Here is a 22870-nt window from a genome sequence, read left to right on the forward strand (position 1 = left end):
AAATGAGAAGAGTAGTTTTTTGTACCCTTCTTGTTTAATCATCTGCCCAAGTTTATGCTCTCTTGTTATTTTCTTTGCTTTACTCTCTTTCCATATAGATTACGTACCCTTTGCTTTTATATTTCTGTCATAAGACATGTTTCCTGTTAGAATTCTACTAGTGGTTGCCTTTCAGATTTTAAAAAGCCCAGGTATAGATTTGTGTTTCTTTACTCTTCAAAATTATAAGGGAGGCACTGTTAATTCCTCTTGGTATTGATGAAAATGTAATAAACTTATATTCCTTTCTCCTCCTTATTGACCAGCTTTTGTTGATTTATTTTAAAATAAGAAAATACCGTTAATTTTTTTCATATCATATATATTTTTATTCATGGATTTTGAAATTTGCATTGTTCTACCACCTCAAATACAGTGCCTTCCAGAGTCGATCCTACATTTTACTGTTTTAGGGCTTTTCACTGGTTTCTTTTTTCTTCCACTTGTTCATGCTTGAGATTTTTATTTTATTTTATGCCTTTGATGGCCTGAGTGTGTCATCCAGTAACTTTGTTCAGGAGCAGTCTACTTTCTGAGACTTCATGTTTCTCTGTGTGGCTACTGAAGATTTGACATTTTGTAAACAGTAGTGGAAAAGCTTCTCCAAGCTTTACTTTTAAAAGGAACAAAGACAATATCAAACAAACAAACAAACAAACAAACAAAGCTCAAAATAAGAAAAAATCTCCAGAGGACTGTCATGGAAACCTCAGGGCTCACATCTGCTTGTGTGGCTTGCGTGGCTTCTGTGACAGACAGCACCTGACCTGTGACAATCCTGAGATTCCTATAGGGGGCAGTACATGGGCTGGGCGCTTCTCATTTCTATTTCAGAGGTAAGGAAAAGGAGATGTGGGGGCTGGACTGTGACTTACGAAGGCCAATTATTGGCATGGCCAGGTGCTGGGTTGGATATTCTTTCTAGATTTCAAGTTCTCCTCTGAGCCCCACTCTCAGGTCTGGACCACTCTGAGGGCGACTTTGCTAGGAGTGGTGATTTCACTGCTCCCCTTGGGCATGCTGCACAGATGCCATCATCCACCACACAGAACTCTTAGCCTGGGCTGGGAAGGTTTGGGGTCAATGGGAGCAGAGGGGAGGAGTGACAGAAATGCTGCTGGATGATAGCAGAGGCTGGGCTGGGAACTATAGCTGATGAGAAGGGTTTGACAGGATCAGTCATAGTGCCATGCTCTAGGCCAAAGGAAGAATCAGTAATACCAATCCTGTCTTTATTTAACGTTTTGATATTTTGTTCATTATAGATTTTTTTTTGCATTAATTTGGATTTTAAAAAATATTACATTAAATATTATTCATCTTGATTACTGAGCGTATTATTTCCTATGGCTGCTGTAACAAATTACCACAAAGTTGGTGGTTTAAAACAATACAAATTTATCATCTTACAGTTCTAGAGGCCAGAAGTTGGCAATCAGTTTCACTGAATTGAAATCAAAGTGTTGGCAGGACCGCACTCCCTCTAGGGGAGAATGTTTCCTTGCCCTTTTCAGCTTCTAGTGGCCATCTATTCCTTGGCTTGTGGCCCCTTCATCTTCGAAGTGCACCATTGTGGTCTGTGCAATGTTGCCTCTCCTCTTCTGCCTGTAGTCAATCGCCCTCTACGTCCCTCTGTAAGAACCTTGTGATTAAATTTAGGACCCCCAGGATAGTCCCTCCAATCCAAGATGGAGAAATTTCTTACTCACATGGGAAAAATCCATTTTGCCAAATAAGGTAACATTTACAGGTCCAGGGGTTAGGACTTGGACACATTTGGGGGTCACTGTTCAGCCTAGCACATTGAGTTTTGGGCACCCCCTTAAGTTTTGTGCTTGAGACAAGTGCTTCATTCACCTCACCGTAGTCTTGTCTTCAGTGCTGTGGAGGACTCAGCGGTACTAACTCCTTGTGAAATAATTAAAAGCTTGAGTTTAAAAGGTTCTGACAAACTTGCCCCTGAGGCCAGAAACTTAGGCTTGTTCTTAGCAAGGTTAGCTTCAGCTTTGTAAACTTTGACTAGCTGTTTGCTTACAGAGCAAAGCTCCTTCCAGGCCTTTCTAAGAATAAATGGTTGGACCCTCTTGTGGGCCCCAATTCTCATAGGAGGTTTCTGACACAGGTTCTTTCTCAGGTGGTGGTGATGGAGGTGGTAGCAGTGATGGTGATGGTGATAGTGGTGATATATATAACCCACTGTCAATGAGTGCTTAAAAAAAACTTTAAAAACATCTTTAAAAAAATTCTCAGCTTACATGAAAGTTGCAAAAGTAGATTCTGTAAACCCTACACTTGGCTTCCCTAATGTTAACATCCTATGTAACCAAGGTTCAGTGATCCAAACTAGAACAGTAACATTGGTACCATATGGTGAACTCATCTATAGGTCTTATTCAAATTTCATTCATGTGTTCCCACTCGTGTCTTTTCTCTGGTTCAGTATCCTGCATTCAGTTGCATTGAGCTGTCATGTCATGATGAAAGTTTTGACACAGCCATCTTAATGTCGCCATAGCAAAATAGACTGGTACAATATAAAATCATGTGTTCTTGACTACTATGATGACCCTCCTCTGACATTCTATCCCTTCCTAACCTGATCCTTGAGTTTCAAAGATTAACTTGCCCAAAGAAAAGATGCCTTTGAAAGGTGTTTGTTTTACTCACGTTCTTAGACCACAGTTGCCCTCAGGGCAGAGATGAGTGTGATGCATGTGTCTAGTGGGTGTTGTGACATTCAGAGACATCTTTTCTGAGACCTATAGACTTGTGTCTTGCACTGAGAGGTCAACAGTCAGGCTCACCTGTGGCAGGTAAGGTGAGTTGCTGGGACCATTCTTGGACTTGACTCTCTTGGCTTCTCAGCAACCTGTCCTCCCAGGGTAGCTCTTGTTACTTTTGCTGAATCCATGCAATCGGAATTTGCAAGCAGAACACCAAGGTCACCAGTTTCCTGAAACCTGAGGAGGGTCTTGGTTAGCTGACAGCTCAGGTTTTCCTTGGAGGGCATCATTTTCTACTGACTACTAATGAACACAATCCACCTACATGATGAGGAAGCTGCTCCTTTGATTTGTGCAATATCTACAAATGTGGTCTCACTGTTAAGAGCCTTTTTCGGATCCTTGAAGAGATCACAGGAGTGGCATTTGAAGATTTCTGTGAGCAGGGACAGGGGATCATTCCACAGCATGGCAACCATGACATCCCTGAGTCTAGTTGTGGAGACAGCCAGGCTGGGGAGGAACTTTCCTTTAATGACTGGAAAATGACCCGGCTTTTTTTGGTTACCTTCTTTGCCATGTGCTCCTGACCTTCAGGCTTGCTCTGTGCCTGCAATTTGAACTATTTTGGTGTCTGGTTTCTACTCCCAGACAAGGTCCCTGTTTGGTCAACTACTCGCTAGCTGTCCACTTTCTCTTCCCACTCCTTCTCCACAACCAGCCACAGACTCAAATGGTGACAGGTTTTATTCTCGTGAATGCTTCATTGTCATGGGCAGAGGGGGTCAGTTCCAGCCCATTCTCTGCAGTGGCAGGGGCTGTGTGGGCTTCGCCTCTCTGTCCTTAAGGCCAGGCATCTATGGGCATCTCAGACCAGCTGCTTACAGGTGTGTAGGAAGGATAACTTGCTCAGAAAGCAGAAGGGAGTATAAATGCAGATAGCAGGTGTCAGCCTGCCAAGTAGAGTGGGTAGGTACTGGGGAGGCCCATCCAGCCCCTGGCAGGGTCTCGGTCCTGAGGTTGTCTTGCCTCCATTTTTGGATGTTGTCATAGCTAATTTTATGTGTCAACTTATCTGGGCACATAAGTGCCCAGATATCTGATTAAACACTAAAGTTCTGGGTGTGTCTGTGAGGGTGAGATTAGCATTTGAAATGGTGAACTGAGTAAAGCAGAATGCCCTCCCCAGTGTGGGTGGGTGTCCAACCTGTTGAGGGCCAAAAAAAATAAGAAGGCAGAGAAAGGCAGAACTGGCTCTTCACCTGACTACATGATCTGGGACACCAGTCTTCTGCTCTTGGACTGAGACTTACCCCATCAGGACTTCTGGAGACCCATGAAAGCCAGTGGTATAAATTCCACCCTGAGTCTGAAGGCCTGAGAACCAGGAGCCCTGATGGTATAAGTTACAGATATGTGGGCATCCAATGACCCTGTCAGGTTGATACGTAAAATCCACCATCACACCTGATTAGGTCAGGGGCACAGAAGATAATCTCTCTTAAAGTCAACCGTGCCATGTAACATCATGGGGGTGATTATGCCATTGCATTACTACTCAGGGAGATGAGGTTATACAGGGTATGTACACCAGGGGGCAGGAGTATCTTGGGGACTGTATTAGTTTCCTAGGGCTGCTATAACAAATTACCACAAACTTAGTAACTAACTTTCTTTCTTTCTTTCTTTCTTTCTTTCTTTCTTTCTTTCTTTCTTTCTTTCTTTCTTTCTTTCTTGCTTGCTTGCTTGCTTGCTTGCTTGCTTTCTTTCTTTCTTTCTTTCTTTCTTTCTTTCTTTCTTTCTTTCTTTCTATTATGGTGACATTGCATAATGAAATCCAGTAAGTTTCAAGTGTACAATTCAACAGTAACTCACATATATATTGCATTGTGTGTTCACTGCCCATAGTTAGATTTCTTTCTGTCACCACATATTTGACCCCTTTTATCCCATCTACCACCTCCCCTCCTCCCCATCCTCTGGTAACCAGTAGTCCACTGTCCATGTCCATGAGTCTCATTCACAGGTATTGGCAGTTGGGACTTCAACATATCTTTCTGGGAGACACAACTGAACCCATAGCAGGGGTTGTCTCAGATTTACACCTACTGCAGAGGATGACATTGGTTTGGTGCTGTTCAAACTGGGCCCCCCAGAGGAGTGAGTCAGGGCCATCGCAGGAGGGGAGTAGGGCTGGGCATACTGGGCACTGGGTCCTCCTGGTGCAGCCTTGTATTGAACTGTTTTGTGCCTCATGGGTAAGCTATTACTTGGAAAGTAGGTCCCATTACTAAGCAGGGGACCTGAAAAGTTCTGGATGGGATGATTTCTAAAGGACCGTTTGGAGATGCTCAGACACTCTTCTGGTCCCACAGAGCCAGTAGGCAGGGTAGGGTCAGAAAGGATTTGCTCTGGCTGAAAGGAACTTTTTATGGGCCCATCTCAGAGCTAGATGGCGATGGGCTTCCGTTCCCTTCCACTTGCCTTTCTCCGTCTCTCTCCTTCAGGCAGGTCAAGGGGTATAGAGCAGGCAGTGCTGGACCTGCTGACACTGGCCAGGGTCCAGAGTCCGCTTGGGATTCTGAATGGCTGAGGTAGAGCATGTTCTCTCTGAGGTAGCACAGGTCAGTGAGGATCCTAGCGAGAATAAAATCTGAGAGGCAGAGGTGGGAGAGTAATGGGGTTTAGGAGCCTGCAGAGATCAAGTCCTAAGAGTCTGAGGCAGGGGCCCAGCAAGGCTTTGGAAAAGGTGGGGTTGAGGTAGAACAGGGAAGGAATCATCTGGGAGGGGTTTGGATGAACCGGTTTACCTGTCTGATGCTCAGCTGTGCTTGATTGTGCATGTGTGATATGAGGGGTGGTTTGTGCTCGTTTAAAAAGCCCGTGACGTAGGGACTCCCAGCCCTATCCTCCAAATTCCAAACACGCCTCCAGAGCCCCTCAGCCCTGGGGTTTTACCCTCAGTGCTTGCGAAAAATTACAAAGGTATTTCTAGATTTCTTTTGGAAACATCTAGATGCTGAAATGGTAGAACTACATTGACAAACAGGTTACCAGTTTCTTTTTTCTCTTATTTTTAAAAAATTTATTAATTTTAATTAGTTTCAAGTATACAGTGCATTGGTTAGACATCTACATAGTTCATAAAACGATCCCCTCAGTTGCTCCCTCCCTCCCCTGACCCTCCACCTAGCCTTACGTATTAATGCTAACTGCGTTCCCTATGCTGGGCTCCCCATCCCCGTGACCATCCATTGGCTACTAATTTGTACTTCTTTAACCCTTCACCCCATTCTCCCAGGCTCCCAAACCCCCCTTCCCTCTGTCTGTCACCAAATTGTCCACTATATTTGTGAGTCTGTTTTTGATTAATTTGTTCTTTTTATTCCTTAGATTCCACATGTAAGTGAAATCATATAGTGTTTATTTTTCTCTGTCTGACTTAAATACCTTCTAGGTCCATCAAAGCAATATCTTTTTCCATCCCTTTCCTTTTAGTCCTTGTGTGTCTTAATCTGAAGTGAGTCTTTTGTGGCAGCATATGTAGGGGTCTTGTTTTCTTATCCTTTCAGCCACTCTATCTTTTGGTTGGAGCACTTAATTCTTTTCCATTTAAGGTACTTATTGATAGGAATGTAGTTGTTACCATTCTTTATTCCTGTTTTTAATACATGTTTTTTCTTCTTAAAGAAGTCATTCCAACATTTCCTGTAATACTGGCTTGGTGTCGATAGATTCCTTTAGCTTATTTTTGTCTGGGAAGCCCTTTATCTCTCCTTCAACTCTAAATGATAGCTTTGCTGGATAAATTATTCTTGATTGTAGATCAAGAATAGTTTTTGCTAAGTCTTTCTGTTCTGCATAGTTTCTTTTAAGAAATCAGCTGCCAGTCCTATGGGTGTTTCCTTATAAGTAATTATCTGTTTCATCTTGCTGCTTTTAATATTCTTTCTTTGTACTTAACCTTTGGCATTTTAATTATGAAGTGTCTTGGTGTGGGCCTCTTTGGATCTATGATTTTTGGAATTCTCTGAGCTTCCTGGGGTTTTATGTTCATTTCCTTCACCAAGTTAAGGAAGTTTTCCATCATTATTTCTTCAAACAGTTGTTTAACATCTTGATTTTCTTCAGGTAAGCCGATCAGACGGATATTTGGACCCTTAAGAGTGTCCCATATGCCCCTTAAATTATTTTTATAGTCTTGGCATCTTATCTCTTGCCATTCTGATTGGGTGTCCTTGGCTTTCCTGTCTTCTAGATAGAGCCTTTAACCCTTTTCTTTATTCACTTTGTTTATTCTTTTATTTTTTTCCATTTAATATACTTCTCGTCTCAGATAATGTATTCTTCATTTCAGACTGGTTCCCTTTTATAATTTCCATTTCCATTTTTATGATTTTTATCTCTTTATTGAAGTTCTCATTGAATTTATCTACTTTCCAAAAGTTCATTGTTTTGAACTCTGCATCTGTTAGATTACTTGATTCCATTATATCTAGATCTCTGTTTTGTTCTCTCATATGGTTTCTGCTTCCTTGTCTTCCCATTTTGGCTGCCTTTCTGTGTCTCTTTCTATGTCCTAAGCAAAGCTCCTAAGTCTCCTGGTCTTACTGTGGATTTGTGAAGCAAGTGTCCAGTGTCACAGTCCTGAGAGGGGTTCAGCTGCAGGCCAAACTTAGCTCAAGCCTTTACCTCTCTGGGTCCACCCGTTAAGATTAAGCAAGCAATCCACAGATGCTGTGCTTAGAGTTGCCACAAATGGCCACACCACAAACTGAAGCCAGCTGCCTCCAGTGTGAGTCTAGCCATTGCTCAACAAGGAACACCTGACTCACTGAGGTATATCCTGGGTGGGGCTGCGAGTTGGGGGAGGCGGGGTTTCAGGGAATCATCTGGGCAGAGCAAACTCTGTTATCCAGTTTGATGATGTCATGGCTATGGCAGTCCTGTGTGTGTGCATTAGTAGAAAGGGCTCAACAGGGAATAACGGATACTGTCACTGGCACTTTTGTATAGAGTGAGTCTCGCCTGGGCCCTCACTCCGACAATGTCTCCCTATAAGTCCCCGGTGCCCCTGCATGCAGCCAAATCGGCATTGGTGCTCAGAGCGAGCAGGTCCATCACCGCGAAAATCCGCTCATGGACATGGCTCCTTTAAGAGTCTTCTGCTGCTGCTGCTGCTGCTGTAGCCTCCTTCTTACTCAGCCGCTGGAGACCGGGCTGCCCCGTGTCCTCGCCCGATCCTACTTTCTGCCATTGTAAGATGATTTCTTGGATTTCTCTCTAGTTGTATGGCTTGTTCATCTAGATCTCAGGCAATTTTTCCTTGCTGATGCTCCTTGTTTCAGTTACAACTTTGATTTGGTCACCAGAGGGATGAACAGAGCTTCTATCATCTATGCCATTTTTTTTTTCCCTCCCAGGTTAGCAGTTTCTTAAAACATCCCTACCCTATAGGCCAGCCATTTTACACCTAGGTAATTATTCAACAGAAAGGGAAATATGTGTACATACAAAGCCTGGTATGCAGATGTTTGTAGCAACTTTATTTGTAATAGCCCACAATGAGAACTCAATTGTTAATCAGCTGGTAAGCTGACAAGCACATTGTAGTTTAATTATACAACGAAATACTATTGAATTATAAAAAGGAACAATCTAGTGTTATATGCAACAGCATGGATGAATCTTAACATGATAATACTGAGTGAAAGAAGCCAAAGACAAGTAATACAGCAGGAGTCCATTTATATATAGATAGAACTCTAGATGACGCAAACTCATCTATTGTATCAGAAAATAAATTAATGGTTGTCTGGGCACAGGAATGGAGGGTAAGGCAAGATAGAAGGGAGGGATTGCAAATGACTCAAGGAAACCTTCGGGGATAATAGGTAAATCACTATCTGGATTGTGATGATGGTGGCATGGATGTCTACATGTGTCGAAACTAGCCAAATAATATACCTTAATTATATGCAGTTTACAGTATGTCAATTATACTTTCCTGAAACTGTTTAAACATAGCAATAAGAGAGCTAAGAGTTGGGGTTTAGGTGCGTTGATAGATTTCTGGCTGGAGGAGGGTGGAAAGCAGCTCTTCCAAGCTCTAACATCACATCCCAGCAACTGTTTGCTCAGCATCTTGGTAGGACATGCCCTCTGTGCTGATGCCGTCTGCAGGCAGCTGAGTATTTGTGCATCACTCTAGACTCTTGTGGAGTGGCTGCTCTGAAAGCCCTTATAAGGCTCACAGGCAATATTTCTTGGCCCTTAGAGGCTGCTCTATGCCTTGATGAAGGCAGCATTTTTTTCCCCTCTTTAATTCCCCGCCTTCCAACTTCCACCCCTGACCTATGATGTTGCTGTCTCCCCTTAAGGACTGAATCTCTGAAGGCCTAGTGCACCCAGGAAATGGTCCGTGGCTCCACCTGGAGCGCGAACCCAGGACCTTCTGCATGTAAAGCAGACATGCTAACCACTACACTATGGAGCCACCCCCACAAAGACAGCATTTATGAAAAGTAAATATCTGATAAATCATCAGTGGATTCCTGAATAATTTCAAGGTTTTCTGGGAATGGGTTTTAGAAGCACAGTTGGTTTCACAATCTCTCCCACCCTAGCTGCCCAGTGATTGCAGAACTCACAAGGTTTAAAGTCATTCTCCCCTCTGTTCTGCCTTTGAACTTTCAAAGCATTTTGTTGGAACTCTTCTTCTTGTGTCTTGAGGCTGGCTTGGGTGGGGGAGGGTAGGGAACTTGTGAGTCTTTGAAGTCTGGTCCAGCAGAGACAAGTAGACTAGCAGGAGATGGTGGGTGGCAGCCGCTAGCACAGGTCAGCTTCTAATTGGTTAGCCCTGAGATGTTCAACATGGTATACAGGGGATTCTCCAGCATATAGAGCCAGGTGTGGGAGATGTTCTGAAAATCTGGTTTTGTTAGACAAAAAACCAGTCAGCTTGCTGGCACACTGGGTTTGTAAGGCCAGGGGATATGGCTCTCCCATGCCAGGGTACATTGGTACATTGGTACAAATGGCAGCATCCATTCAAATTAAAATCTCACATGCCACTTGATGCAGCAGCTTGATTTCTAGGGCTTTATAATGTAGACGTGCTGAAATGTATAAGGAATGACAGGATCTAGAAAGATATTTATTGCAGTGTTGCTTATAATAGTAAAAAAAGAGAAAACAACACAAATCTCCATCCAAAGGAGACATTAAATAAATTATGGTCCACATACTATAGACTGGGAAGTCATAAATAGTGAGAAAGCCTTTTTGCACCCACAGAGGCCAATCTTCAAGAAATATCATTAGTGGGAAAAGTGAAATGCTGAAAAGAGCGATGTAAATGGCATAATTGTTTGTGTAAGAATTATGTACACGCAGACACGTGTATATACATGGAAAAAGGGGTACATATGTGACTAGAAAGGGGGCAGATGGAGGTCAGCTCTCCCACCTCTCCCCTGGCTCCTGCCCCGACAGCCTCTCCCCATGCTGAAGGGAGGGTGGGGGATACCCTCTGCATGCACCCCAGGGTCAGACTCACCCTGAGTGAAGCCCAGCCCCTGGGGAGACCCCAGGGCCCTTTTACTACCCACCTGACCAAATGATCTCTCTTTCCATATCCACTGTGTCTGCTTCCGTTCAGCTCTTCATTTCCCTCCTGGACTCCCTGCCTTTGTCTTCCTGAGTACCCACCCAGCCTCCAGAGCGGTCCATCTAAAACATAAACCTGACCATGCCACTTCTTTTCCTAAAACTTTTCATGGCTCCCCTTGTGTCCAGGATGCAGTCCACACTGGCCCTGGCTCCCTTCTCCTAACTAGGCACCATCTTTCCCCAATTACTCCCCAAGCCATAATCCCACTGAGTGATCTGCTGGCCTCACAGGGTTCTATGACCTTGTCTCTCTATCAAATAGTCCCCCTTTCTTTGCCTGAGGACACCCATGAGTCTGTTGATTCATCTCTTTTTGCCTGGTACTTTCTGGATACATTCTCCCTGCAGGGGTTTAATGAATGGATGTTTGGTCCTTTCCTTGAGCCATCAAAACTGCTCCACATTTGCCCTAGCCCTGCTCTGCTGGTGGCCACTCCAGGACTTTAGGCTGTTACAGTTGCCCAAGGCCAGAGTTGGGGTGAGGACGTCTCCTCCTGCTTTGATTCCTGGACCCAGTATGGCCTGGGCCCTTAGGTGATGCTGAATTCTTTGAAAGAGCTAATTCAGTTTTAACCTATAGCCTTACCTCTCTCTTAGATATTGGTATAAATCTGGGGGCTGAGTGAGGGAGAGATTTATCTCACAGACACTACAGTGTCCTTGGGAACTGTGAACCCTCTGTCATTTAAGGCATTGATGCTGGGAGAAGTGAGCAGCCTGGTTTCTTTCCCCTTGGGATAAGTTGCTTCCTGTGAGGACACTATTGGCCCATCTTTTTAGTCCACTCAGGTGAGTGTGCAGGGCACTGTGGTTTCAGACAAGGCTCATTAGTTTTTTCCCCCAAAGTACACCTCAGACCAAAGAATTTGCATCCCGAGGGGACTGGGGTGATGGTGGTGTCATCTGAAATGGTTTATCACAGTGTGGCATTGATTGTATGTTTGGCGTTTTATACTGTTAAAAAAAAAAGACAATAGACCCTCAAATGGAGTCACTTATGCTAAGCCGCATGTCAATAAACTGAGACTTAATTACAGTTCCACTCTCCCAGAAATGGACTCTTAAACCAGTCGACAAGGAATCTCCTGATCAGCACTAGTTAGGTAATCTACCTGATAGACACGTGCCATCTCCTAAAGGAAACTGGCTTGCAATAACCAATCTGCTTTTTTGTCTGGTACAAATTCCTTGTTCCTGCTCCTTTCTGCCTATAAAATCTTTTGCCTGGTACAGTTCTTTAGAGTTCGTTTCTATCTGCTAGTTTGGATGTTGCTTGATTCATGAAGTTGAAGCAAGCCAATAAAATTAACTCAGTTGTATTTTTTTTAACAATACTAAAAACCTTTTGTATTTTACTCTATAATATATCCATACTTGCTTCATGAGAAAATACTAAACTCTGCTACTGGAACTATGGCCTACGGATGGGGGCTTAGGCATCCTTGAGAGTTGTTAGGCATGCAGCATCTTGGGCCCCACCCCAACCTACTGAATCAGTATGTAACAGGGCTAGTAGTTTGGTCAAGCTGGCTTCTTTCCCCTTAGGATGAGTTGTCTTTCGGTAGGGCTCTTGCGGCCCCATTCTTTCAGTCTACAAGATGTCCATGTACATTACAATTTGAGAAGCACTTTGAAATGGCTTATCACTGAGTATGATCCAGGATGAGATGCCCTCTTTACCATGTGGGTGCCAGGGTTCACATACCCCAGTTTGAGACTCATGTGCCATGCCACCTCTTTTTCCATGGGGAGCCATGGAAGCTTTTAAGAAGAGAGATGGCATAGTCAGTAAAAGTTACCTCTTTATGATATGCTGGGAAGGTGGGGGCCATCCTCTTTGGTTGGCCTCCCAGGTGAGTGGAATAGTGACTAGGCATCTGAGACTCTAATAACTATTAACATTTACTAAGGCTTAGCATATACCAAGCACTAAGTGCTTTCCATGTATAGCTCCTTTAATCTTTACGTGAGACCCATGTTACAGAAGAGGAAACTGACATTTACAGAGACAAAAGACTGGGCCATGTTACAGAGCTAGCGAATGGGAGAACCCACAGTGTCAGGCAGGCCCATCAATGGGTAGTCACCTTAGTTTCCAAGCTCTAGCATCCCACCTTCATCACCACTAATTCCCCCTGTGTTTGGAGAGGGAGGAGAAGGGAGGGGTGGGTGGTCTCACATAGAGGAGGAACCTGGATGGAAGAAACTTCGAGGTGGTCTAGGCCAGTGGTTCTCAAAACCTGGTACCAGGACCAGTGACATCAACACCACCTGGGAACTTGTCAGAAATGCACATCCTGACATCCCTTCTTCCTGCACCCCTTCTCTGGGAGTGGATCTGTGTTTTGTCAAGTTTTCCAAGGGATTCTGATGCCCTCTAAGGTTTGAGAACTCTTACCTAACCCAACATCTTCATTTTATATCTCAGGAAACTGAAACCAGGATCAGGGAAGGGGCTTGATTATAGATGATTAATGGAAGAATCCAGATCATCAGTGCTCTCTCTCATACTGTGTTGCTTCTCCAAAATCCTCTGATATTTGGGCTCGCCCTGCATATATTTGAGTCTGGATGGATCAGATGCAATGGAAACTTCACACCCCAGAAGAGGGTGCACTGTAAGGCCTAACTCAGGAGGACTTAGCAAATAGCCTTTTCTAGTAGTTCCTTACAACTAGATCCTTCTCTTTTTTCAAGAAGCAATGTGTCTCTGGTGGATAGATTGTCTACCCTGCAGTTCATCCAAGCAGGTCTTGCTCCGTGGGCTGGAAAAGCACAGAACCAGACACGAAGATTTGGGTTCTCATGTAGCCTTCACAATTCACTAACTCTGGGACCTTGAGCAAATCACCTTAACCTCTGTGGGCCATGACTACCTTTGTTAGAGATGTTCTCTATATATGTTCTTAAACTCTGAGAACTGAATGAGGTAATGCAGATCATCATAGAGCTTGCCCATCAACAAATGTCCCTCCCTCCTGGGATGGAGGCGGTAAAGGCAGAGCTGCCTCAACACATGTCCAGGAGGGAGAGAAGTGAAGTATCTGAGTTCCTGGGCCTGGGATGTGGGTCAGATGCAAAGTAAATAAAGTCAATGCCCAATGCCAGCACAACAGTTAATTAAGCAGGATGACGATAAACTGTTAATAAAAGAGAATGCAAGGTTTGCTTAGGATGAGCTGCAGGAGGGACAATCCAGCCACAGCTAATTGCGCATCAATCCTGCAGTTCAGCCATTTTTTCTAAGGAAAATAATTGTCCTGTATTATTTTCCCCCAGTGTTGATTTAAACAAGCACACTGAAAACTTGAACATACGCAGCGGCTTTGCAGTTGCTCTGACCATTCAAGCAACTTTATTTTCAGAGCACCCAAGAGTCTCTGAGAACTTTGCTGACTTTAGAAAATATGTTACTTTATTGCTGCAGACCTTCAACTCAGGAGCAAGGGGACCACTGTGGCCATTTTACAGATGAGGAAAATGGAAGATCAGAAAGGGTAAGAGGTTTGCTCCTGGGTACACAGTGAAAAAGAATTATATTTTGCTAAAACTTAGAGTTTTCAAACTAGTTGCCCCTTCCACCTCCTAGCACAGCCCAGAGACAAAAATCCCTGGTGCAACTCCCAGCATTTCCTCCAAGACACTTGGCCTGACCCAGGAAGAGCTTTTAGGGTCTTTATGCTGAACTCACCTGCTTCTCTGCTTCCTCCTTGCCCAACTACATGGCTTTTCGGGCACTGGCCTCTGTTCAGTCCTGCAGTTGATACCTAATTTGTTACTCCTTGGAGGTAGTATGATTTAGCAGAAAGTGCGTGGCCTTTAGAATGACACTGATTAGAAGTGAATCTTCCACTTACTAGCTGTGACTCTGGGAAAGTCACTTAACCTCTGAACTTCCAATTCTCATGTATAAAACTAGGGACGAGAGTACCTAGGGATTGTTGTGTGGATTAAAAAGACCATGTATACAAGCCCCTGGGCACATAGTAGGAGCTCGTAAGGGTGATGTTAAGGGTGGAAGTGATGGTGGTGTCTCGGGCCCTTGGTCTCAGCCTGTCCCTCTGGAGGGGCCTGATGTGGGTGGGTGGGCATCTGGGGAAGCACTGTCACTTGACAGATCTCATGACCTCCTTCCTCATATCCAACTCCTGTGGGCATCTTGCCTCTATACTCCACCCCTCCATGCCCCTCCTAGTCAAATTCCTGCCATATAGGCCCTCCTGGCCCTCCAGCCACATCCCCAAACCGTGTGGCTTTACCTGGAGAAACTGGAGATGAAGCCTGAAGAAAGGGTGAAGGGACAGATTTAGAGGCCCAGCACATCAGGAAGGTGGCCTTACCACCCCCCCACACACCCATACATTCCCTCACACTCACACCTAGATACACATTCATACATTTACACAAAGTGCATACATGAAGAAAGGGAGAATTCACTTTTGACAAGCTTATCTAGAATTTCACAATCAGAAAATTGAGAAAGAGGCTATTTTAATTTCAGCATTAGTGTAAATTTAATGTCATTCTGAAAGATGTCATTTTGTTGTGAATTATACAGAGATTGGCTGGCCATCAAGGCTTAGAGCCTCTAAAGGACTAATTAGCCTGAGCAAATGGGATCTCCCAGTCTGTTTTGCATGTTTCAGAGCAGCATTGGGAATGAGTACAGACTGTTCAGATCTGAATCAGCTGGTGGACAGATGGACCAATCAGAGACAGTTGCTGGGGAAACACTGTTCTATGCAAATTCCTCTGGGCTGGGGAGGGGCATCAGCCAGCCTGACCTCCTCTCCTTTTCTCAGCCTCTCAGTGGCCAACTCTTCAAGTCGTGTTCTCTCTTTCTCTCTCTCCCTCTCAATAGATGTTACCCTACAGAAGTGGGTCTGTAGTGGGCACAAGAGTAGGCCAGCAAGGCTCATAATACCAGATTTTTATGACTTACACTTTCCACTAGGGGTGAATTCAACATCACCCCACACTATGTGGGGGGCTGGTTCAGTTCAGCATTTTCTAGGACCTTTGCTGAGAGAAAGAAGCCTGAGGCTCAGTGCCAGCCAGCCATGGGCAAGATCGAGGGCAGCCCATTAGCCATGAGCAGCGCTCTGAGTTCTGCACCTGCTCTAATGACAAACCCTACTGGGCTTTGGCGGCCGTGTGTTCTGAACTGATGCATAGCTCTGCTTCCAGGACCCAAACTTGCAATATCTTTCCACAATAAAACCATGATGGAAGTTAATTGCCTGCATTGCTTTGCAATTGAACAGGTCCATAAAATGTTTATTAGGTGAAATTGCAGGGACCGAACGGGTGGCCAGTTGCTTGGCTTTCGGCTACAGCTAACATCTGAGAGTTCCCTTGGTAGGGCAGTTTCTTAAAAATGGCTGATGATGAGCATTTAGAATGGCTTTTTTTTTTCAGAGCTGTTCCAAAGCTTTTAAGAGATAGACTTGGTCATTTACTTGGGAGTTCTTGGGGGTAGTTATCGAGGCTGCTAAACTTCCTGAGTTTCTTCTAATATTCAAAGCATTTCAGTTTCTGAGAGATATTTGGAAGTAGTTAGTATGCAGTTGCATTGGTCAGGGTAATTATTGTTAACTGCTGTAACAAAGGAAACTCAAATCTCAGTGGCTTGGGCAACAAAGATTTATCCCTCGAGCCTGTAACATTTCTAGTGAGAGCTGACAGGAGCCTCTGCTCCATACTGTCCCTCAGGGACCCAGGTTGAAGGAGGTATCATTGAGGACATGCCATCTCTGAGGTCTCTGTGGAAGGAGAAGGGATGGATGGATGAGACTTGCTGGTTTTAGCTGCCTTAACCTAGAAGTGACATGTGTCATTTTTGCTCACAGTACATTGGCCAAAACTATTGACATGGTTCCAACCTATTTGTAAGTGCGGCTGGGAAACACAGGAGCACACCTAGCATATTTGGTGGGCACTGACTTCTTTGTCTTAGCAGTTCTGGTGGAAATGGTGGCTTCCCTCTCCAGCAGTACCTTGCTATGAAGTGGTATCCACTGTCTGGCCCCCCAGGGGTCAGCCTACCTGTGGCAGGTAATAAGATGAATTTTCTGGGATTGACTCTCCTACCAACTACATAAAATCCATCCTCCCCAAGGAGCGGTAGCTGCACAGTGCTGTCCCAAGACCAGAATCACTTGGGAAACTTAAAACCAGTTGGCTATGGAGCATGAGCCTGGAGATTCTGAGTGGCAGGTCTGCAGTGGGGCCAGGTTTGGAAAACACTCTTGGGCTAATGATGCTGACAAGGGAAGGTCCGTGGGTGATTCTGTGGGGCCAACTTGCAGGATTCTTGAGGAGTGACAGTGCAGCCTGTCTGTGTCCCTGTAGAGCACAGGCAGAGGCTTCAATAAGCATTTCACAGTTCACAAAGCATTTTTGATTTTTTTTTCACCAGGTACCTACAATAATTCCAGTCTCATTTGCTCTCTGTGGCAACATGCAAATACCAGTTGTTATTATCGAAATACCAGTTGTCATTATTATGGCAAATGTGTAATCCACATCTTATGGATGAGGTGAGGTAAACTGATAGAACTAAAGTTGCAAAGCCCAGTGAATAAGCTGGGTCTAAACTTGTTTTTTCCAACTACCTATCGGTCTGTTTCTCTATCATGCCAAGCCATCTCTGATCACATTCTCTACTTCCAGAAAGATGCCATACACCACCCTGTCCCTGTCACATTCTATTCTAATTGCTCTTCATGCAAATTGAACAGGCTGATGAAGAAGAAGCTGACATTTTCACATCATTTGAAATAAATGATGAGGCATCTAAGACTCAAGGTTGTTCAGCAGAGCACATTGTATGAGAATCGAGGTAAGGTGAACGCTGTAGACAGATGAGAGCTGTATATTTTCTGTGACAAGCTTTGGGCAGATAGCAATAAAGTGCCTCATACTACAAATATCAGAATATAAGTCCCGTACTAAAAAAGTCAGTGTAACACAACATGAATAAATCTGAAAAACACGCTGTTTGAAAGAAGCTTTACACAAGAGTATATAATGTATAATTTCATTTATGGTAAGTCCAGAACAGATAAAACCAAGCAGTGGTGATGAGAATCAGATCAGTGGTTGCTTCTGGGGTTAATAATACAGATGACTTTCTGGAATGATGGAATGTTTTGGGTCTTGATAGAGTTGCAGCTTACCTGGGAAAGTGCATTTGTCAAAACTGATTGGATTATAAGCTTAAGATCTTCATATTTATCTATAAGTAAGTAATACACTAAGACGATTTTCTAGGAGATAAAAGTGACTCCAGGAACACTGGTATTTAAAGGCTGGGTGGAAGAAGAGACATGCAAAAGAGACTGGGAAATAAATAGGAAGAAGTGAAAGGCAAGGTCACGGAGCCTGAGCGTACCCCTAAGAATAAGCCTGCATATAACCCTAAAACTAACCCTAGTCTTAGCTCTAATACTAAACTTGAAAGTAAAACTAATCCTAATCATAACCCTAAACCTAGTTGAAATCCTAGCCTTAGCCGTAACATAATTCTAACCTAATCCTAGCCTAGGCCTCTCTTTAACTTTAACCTTAAACCTAACCTCAATCCTAAATGTAACTCTAACACTAATCCTAACCCTAACCCTAACCCTAACCCTAACCCTAGCCCTAAGCCAAAGGCAAGTCGACCTCAGTGGAGATTGGCAAAGGAGCCGGTGAAGCTGATATTAAACGTCCCTGTTTTATTCTGTTGTCCTAAGGACAAATGAATGTACAGTTGAAAAAAAATGCACAGAGAAGGCATCTCAGCATCCTGCTGCAGAGGTGACTTTCAGCATAAATCATCATCTTCCACAAGAAAGCCAACGTGTTCTCTAACAAGGAATCTAAATGAAATCTTTCCTGAGGTAAGGGTGCACAGTGTTCTTACCAGCACACGCTCTCAAAACAGACACAAGAATCACCAGCGTTGGACTGGAGGTGACTGTCCAGCCATTCCTTACAGATTCTCTTTTGACGGTGGGAGACTGAGTACCAGAGAAGGGTAGTGACTTGCCTGAGATTATTGGGGGAACCAGAGTCTCAGTCTCTGTTCTCCCCAACAATGCTGGCTTCTACCATTTTTCAAGTGGGGTGATCAAGTAAAATGTTAAATCTGGCTATCTCTAGGGTCTCATGAAATTCCTGACTGCACAACTCCGGGAGGTGCTATTCATTTTGAATCACATGTGAACAGCATCTTCTCCACAAAATGGCATTTACTTTGAAAGACTATGTGAGTGGTTTCCCATGGAGTTGGGAAATGGCAAAGCCTTTCTTATATCAGAAAACTGGAATTTCTTACAAAATTATGACAGCATCTCCCAGGACCTAAGAAAGGTAGGAAAATCACTGGGCATCAGGAAGAGATTGGAATCAAAACCTGGGCAGTACTGGTCTTAGTCCCTTCTCTACACACCTGCCACATTCTCATCTCTTTCTGCAGACTGTTTTTCTTGGTAAGAAATCCATCTGTACCTCCTAAACAGCCCACAAACTTGCAAAGAACAACACATTACCTTGCAGTCTTTCAGTTCTAATTTCAGATTCCTGGTGGGAGATTCTAACTGATCTGGTTGATTACTCTTGGTTTAATCTGCCATGACCAGTGAGGGTAGGACTATGCAGTGGTAACCAGGTAGGATGATGATGGTGATGAGAGAGGGGACAGCAGCCATGAAAGGGAGAGATGTGCGGACGTCTCACCTGACTTTCTGAGGCTCTGAAAAATCTGGGGTGTACCTAGGTCCCCGGGTTTAGACATGATTACATCAGTATCTTTTTTTATTTATTATTTTTTATTATTATTAATGCCTATAGCATCTGGTCTTCCTAGGTGGTCTCCCATCCAAGTACTAATCAGGCCCAATCCTGCTTAGCTTCCAAGATCAGACATTGGGTTTGTTCAGGGTGGTATGGCCGTAGACCATGGACCATGGCTCCACTGGGGCGCAAACCCAGGACCTTCTGGGTGTTAAGCAGATGTGCTAAACGCTACACTATGGAATCACCAGTATCTTTAACATAAATATTTATTATAAACTATCTTAGACACATGTAAAATAACACATGAGCAAGCATGAGACTCAGCACTCAGCTTAAGAAACAAAGCTTTATCAACAGAGTTGGATCCCTTGCCTGTTGCTCCTGGATGACATCTATTTTTTTCTTGGCTCCTGATATCTTTGACTGAATCCGAACTGTGCAACTGGGGGCTGGGAAAAGAGGTCGTGGTGAAAGGAGGGGCTGGATTGGTATATTTGGCAAAGGTGGAGAGGAGGGGAAAGCTGATTTTGGGGAGGTGAATGGTTGGAGAAAGTCTGAGAGAGAATTAGTTTGGAAGGATATACCCAGAAAAAGACTTGGGGACACAGACACTAGGGGGAAGAAAGCGGGGAGAAGATATTGGGTATAGCCAGAAGGGGCTACAGAGTCTGGAAGAGGCAGTGGGCCCTGTCCGTTGAGTCTCCTGGGGTGGGGGCTTTCCTAGTTCTCCTCTAGAGCTATGCCCTAGCTAGCTTGTTTCCATGAGCTGATGGCTGGGGGATTGTCGATGTGACAGACACACCAGGCTGCAGTGAATTCATTACTCTTGTAGCTCTGGTCTCGGCTCTCTCTGTCCTCTTCCTCCCCCAGGAGCTGGGCAGAGCTACATGGAAACTTCAAGGCCCCGTGGCAGGTTATCTTCCCCAAACATGGCTTCGATGAGATTTTTTAGCCCCTCAAGCTTTTCCAGAACCTTACCACCTCTCTATCAAGAGGTGAGGTCTATTAGCAAAGGTTATGCAGCTTCCACTTGGCTCTCTCTTGGGATTCAAATCTTATGACCCATCTGCCACGCTGTGAGAAGGCCAGGCAGTCATTGGAGAGGCTGTGTGCAGGCCCAGCTGCGGTCCCAGGTGATGGCCAACATCAACCACCAAGCATATGTGAGTGAACCTCAGAGGGTTTCTGCCCCAGCATTTGAGCTGACCAAGCAGACACCGAGTAGAGCAGAGACGAGCTTCCTTGGTCAAGCCCTGTCCAAGTTGCAGATTCATGAGAGAAAAAAAGATATTTTAAGCCATGAAGTTTAGGGTAGTTTGTTATGCAGCAGTGGATAGCTGGAACAGGCCCTATAGCTTAAGTCACTGCCAGAATCTGTCCTGAGGAGCCAACTTCTCTTCGTTCCCCTGTCCTGGGTGTTTCTTGGACCCCTAGCTTAGTTCTTATGGAGAAAAGAATTTCCACCCTGTCAAATCATTTCAGAGAGAGCAAAGAAGTTTCTCAGGTTCAGTTCCATGGAATCTTACTTTACTCTTCCAAACAGTGGCTCTTCCCAAACATAGAAATGGTGGATGAGCTTTAACTCCACATTCCATTTGGTCCCCAGGTGTCTCTTGTGCCCAAGGTAGGAACAAGGACACCAGGTTTGTTACCACCCTCTATACCAAATCTTTTGAGCAGCCTTCCTGATTTCACACATTCTCTCCCTTTGCTCTGCACACCAACAAAATGCCCCTGAAGGTCTAATGCTTTGGAAAATGCACACCTGAAGGAATAAAGTCAGTAAACATTATAAGTAAAATATATATGACACAGAAAACAGAGACTCGCACATTCCCAACTCCCAGAGGCCCATCCCTGGAAATGAGCACATGGGTGCATTTTTGAATAGTAAAGGCGGAGACACGGCTCTGGCATAAAAGCGCCAGAAATTAGGGAGTTGAGTCTTAGCTGCCACCAGGTTGGAGAAGGACCCTGGGGGTCCATCTTTCCAGTGGGCCGCTCGTTTTCTTTGCCTTGTGATGTGACCTGGCTTTAAGCGTGTTTGAAATTCTTTAGCTATAAAATGTTATTTTAGTAAAAAATGAATAAGAAGATCAGGGAAGGAAAACCTATTGTGAGTCTCACTGCAAGAGAAATTTATTTTTTAGAAAAAAGTGACCATCCTCATGCAAACATTTCCATGCAGCATGGTAGGGAGGTGGCCGCTGCCCACAAAAGTGGTCCATTGATTGACCAATCAAATTGCTAGAAGGCTTGCCAAAGGTCCTTGAAAACATTAATAAGAAGAAGCAATTAGTGATCACAATGGGCCCCTGACACATATGGGAGGGGAACAGTGCATCTTGGAACAGTGATCTTCAGCTTCCACAGAAGACGAATGACAAAGAAGGCAAGGCAGATATCATTGCTGTTTTCCTTAGAATTTTAAAGTCTTCCTGGGTAGTTTTGTTCTTTTCAATAAAAGTAGTTCATTACGTCTAAACCCAACTGTGACCATTTTTTGTTTCTTTGCAGGTTTTTAAATTTCTTTTTTTTTTACAAATGACTTCACAAATCAGAAAAAAGTCCCTTGTCAGTTTTTCTCAGGTCTGGAGTTTTCTTCTATCAAATATCAAAGACCTGGAGGTCTTTAGGGGACAGGCAGTGCTATTTTCTAGCACACTTTTCAGGGACAAGGAGACTTAGTTTTGGCTAGGCTGTGGGGAAGGAGACCACCAGGAGAAAGGCCAGGGCTTCCCCAAGAAGGCCCAGCTTATCCTTGACCCTGGGCTGGAGGAGGAGAGGATAGAGATGGGATTGAGGCTCCCCCATTCACTGTAGTTTAGTTACATTCAATTTAACAAATATTTATTGAGTGCTCACTATGTGCCAAACTTCATGCTGGGCTCTGATTCTCATGGAAAAGTGTTCACCCACATGACCTCACACTGGCCATTCTGCTTGCCTTCTGTGAAGGCCCCAACTCCCCTCTTTACCCTACTGGCCCTTCTCTGCTCCAGAGGGCCTGCATTTGACCCCAATAACTTGGTATAAAGTAGTTGCTCGGTAAAACTTCTTAGGGTGAATGAAATGGAATACACTATGATCTAGTAGATGTTCACCCAGGGGACTGAGGCTGGGGTAATGAGAAAAAAGTTTCCACAATCTATGGGAAGGGTAATGAAGCCCACAGTATCTCGGAAGACAGGAGGAAGCATTATACCATTCAACAGCAATTCTCCTCAACCCTGACTTTGATTTAGTGCACAAACAAATCATAGCAATAAGGGAAATAAAAGAAAGGTTGCCTGCAATTTACTATCATAACATGGAAGCTGTCCTCATTTTTTTCTCCATGTTTCTTCCTTTTTTAGGTACATAGATTTTACATTGTCATAACATCATTTTGTTTTCTGCTTGGACAGAGCAGAAGTGTCCTTTCAGGTTATCTTCATTATTCCAGTCCCAAATGGCTGCATGATTCTCCATGGGGTGGATGTAGCATAACTTACATAACATGTTTCCTATTATTGTCTCTATGGGTTGTTTCATAGTCTTTACTTTGATGGTGAAGATAATGAAAATATCTTTTATAATCAGTTACAAAACAGTTGTGTACATAACGTTTCATTCAGTCCTTCCAGTAGCCTGCCAGGTAAGGGTCCTGCTTTATT

General features: G+C 44.1%; 1 pseudogene; it reads right to left on the minus strand.

Moving 5' to 3' along the window:
* Positions 1-19259: 19259 nt before the first annotated feature.
* On the minus strand, positions 19260-19375 carry LOC111744164 (annotated as a pseudogene).
* Between the last annotated feature and the right edge of the window lie 3495 nt (positions 19376-22870).

The sequence above is a fragment of the Pteropus vampyrus genome, unplaced genomic scaffold, assembly GCF_000151845.1.
Source record: "Pteropus vampyrus isolate Shadow unplaced genomic scaffold, Pvam_2.0 Scaffold128, whole genome shotgun sequence".
NCBI classification, from domain to species: domain Eukaryota; kingdom Metazoa; phylum Chordata; class Mammalia; order Chiroptera; family Pteropodidae; genus Pteropus; species Pteropus vampyrus.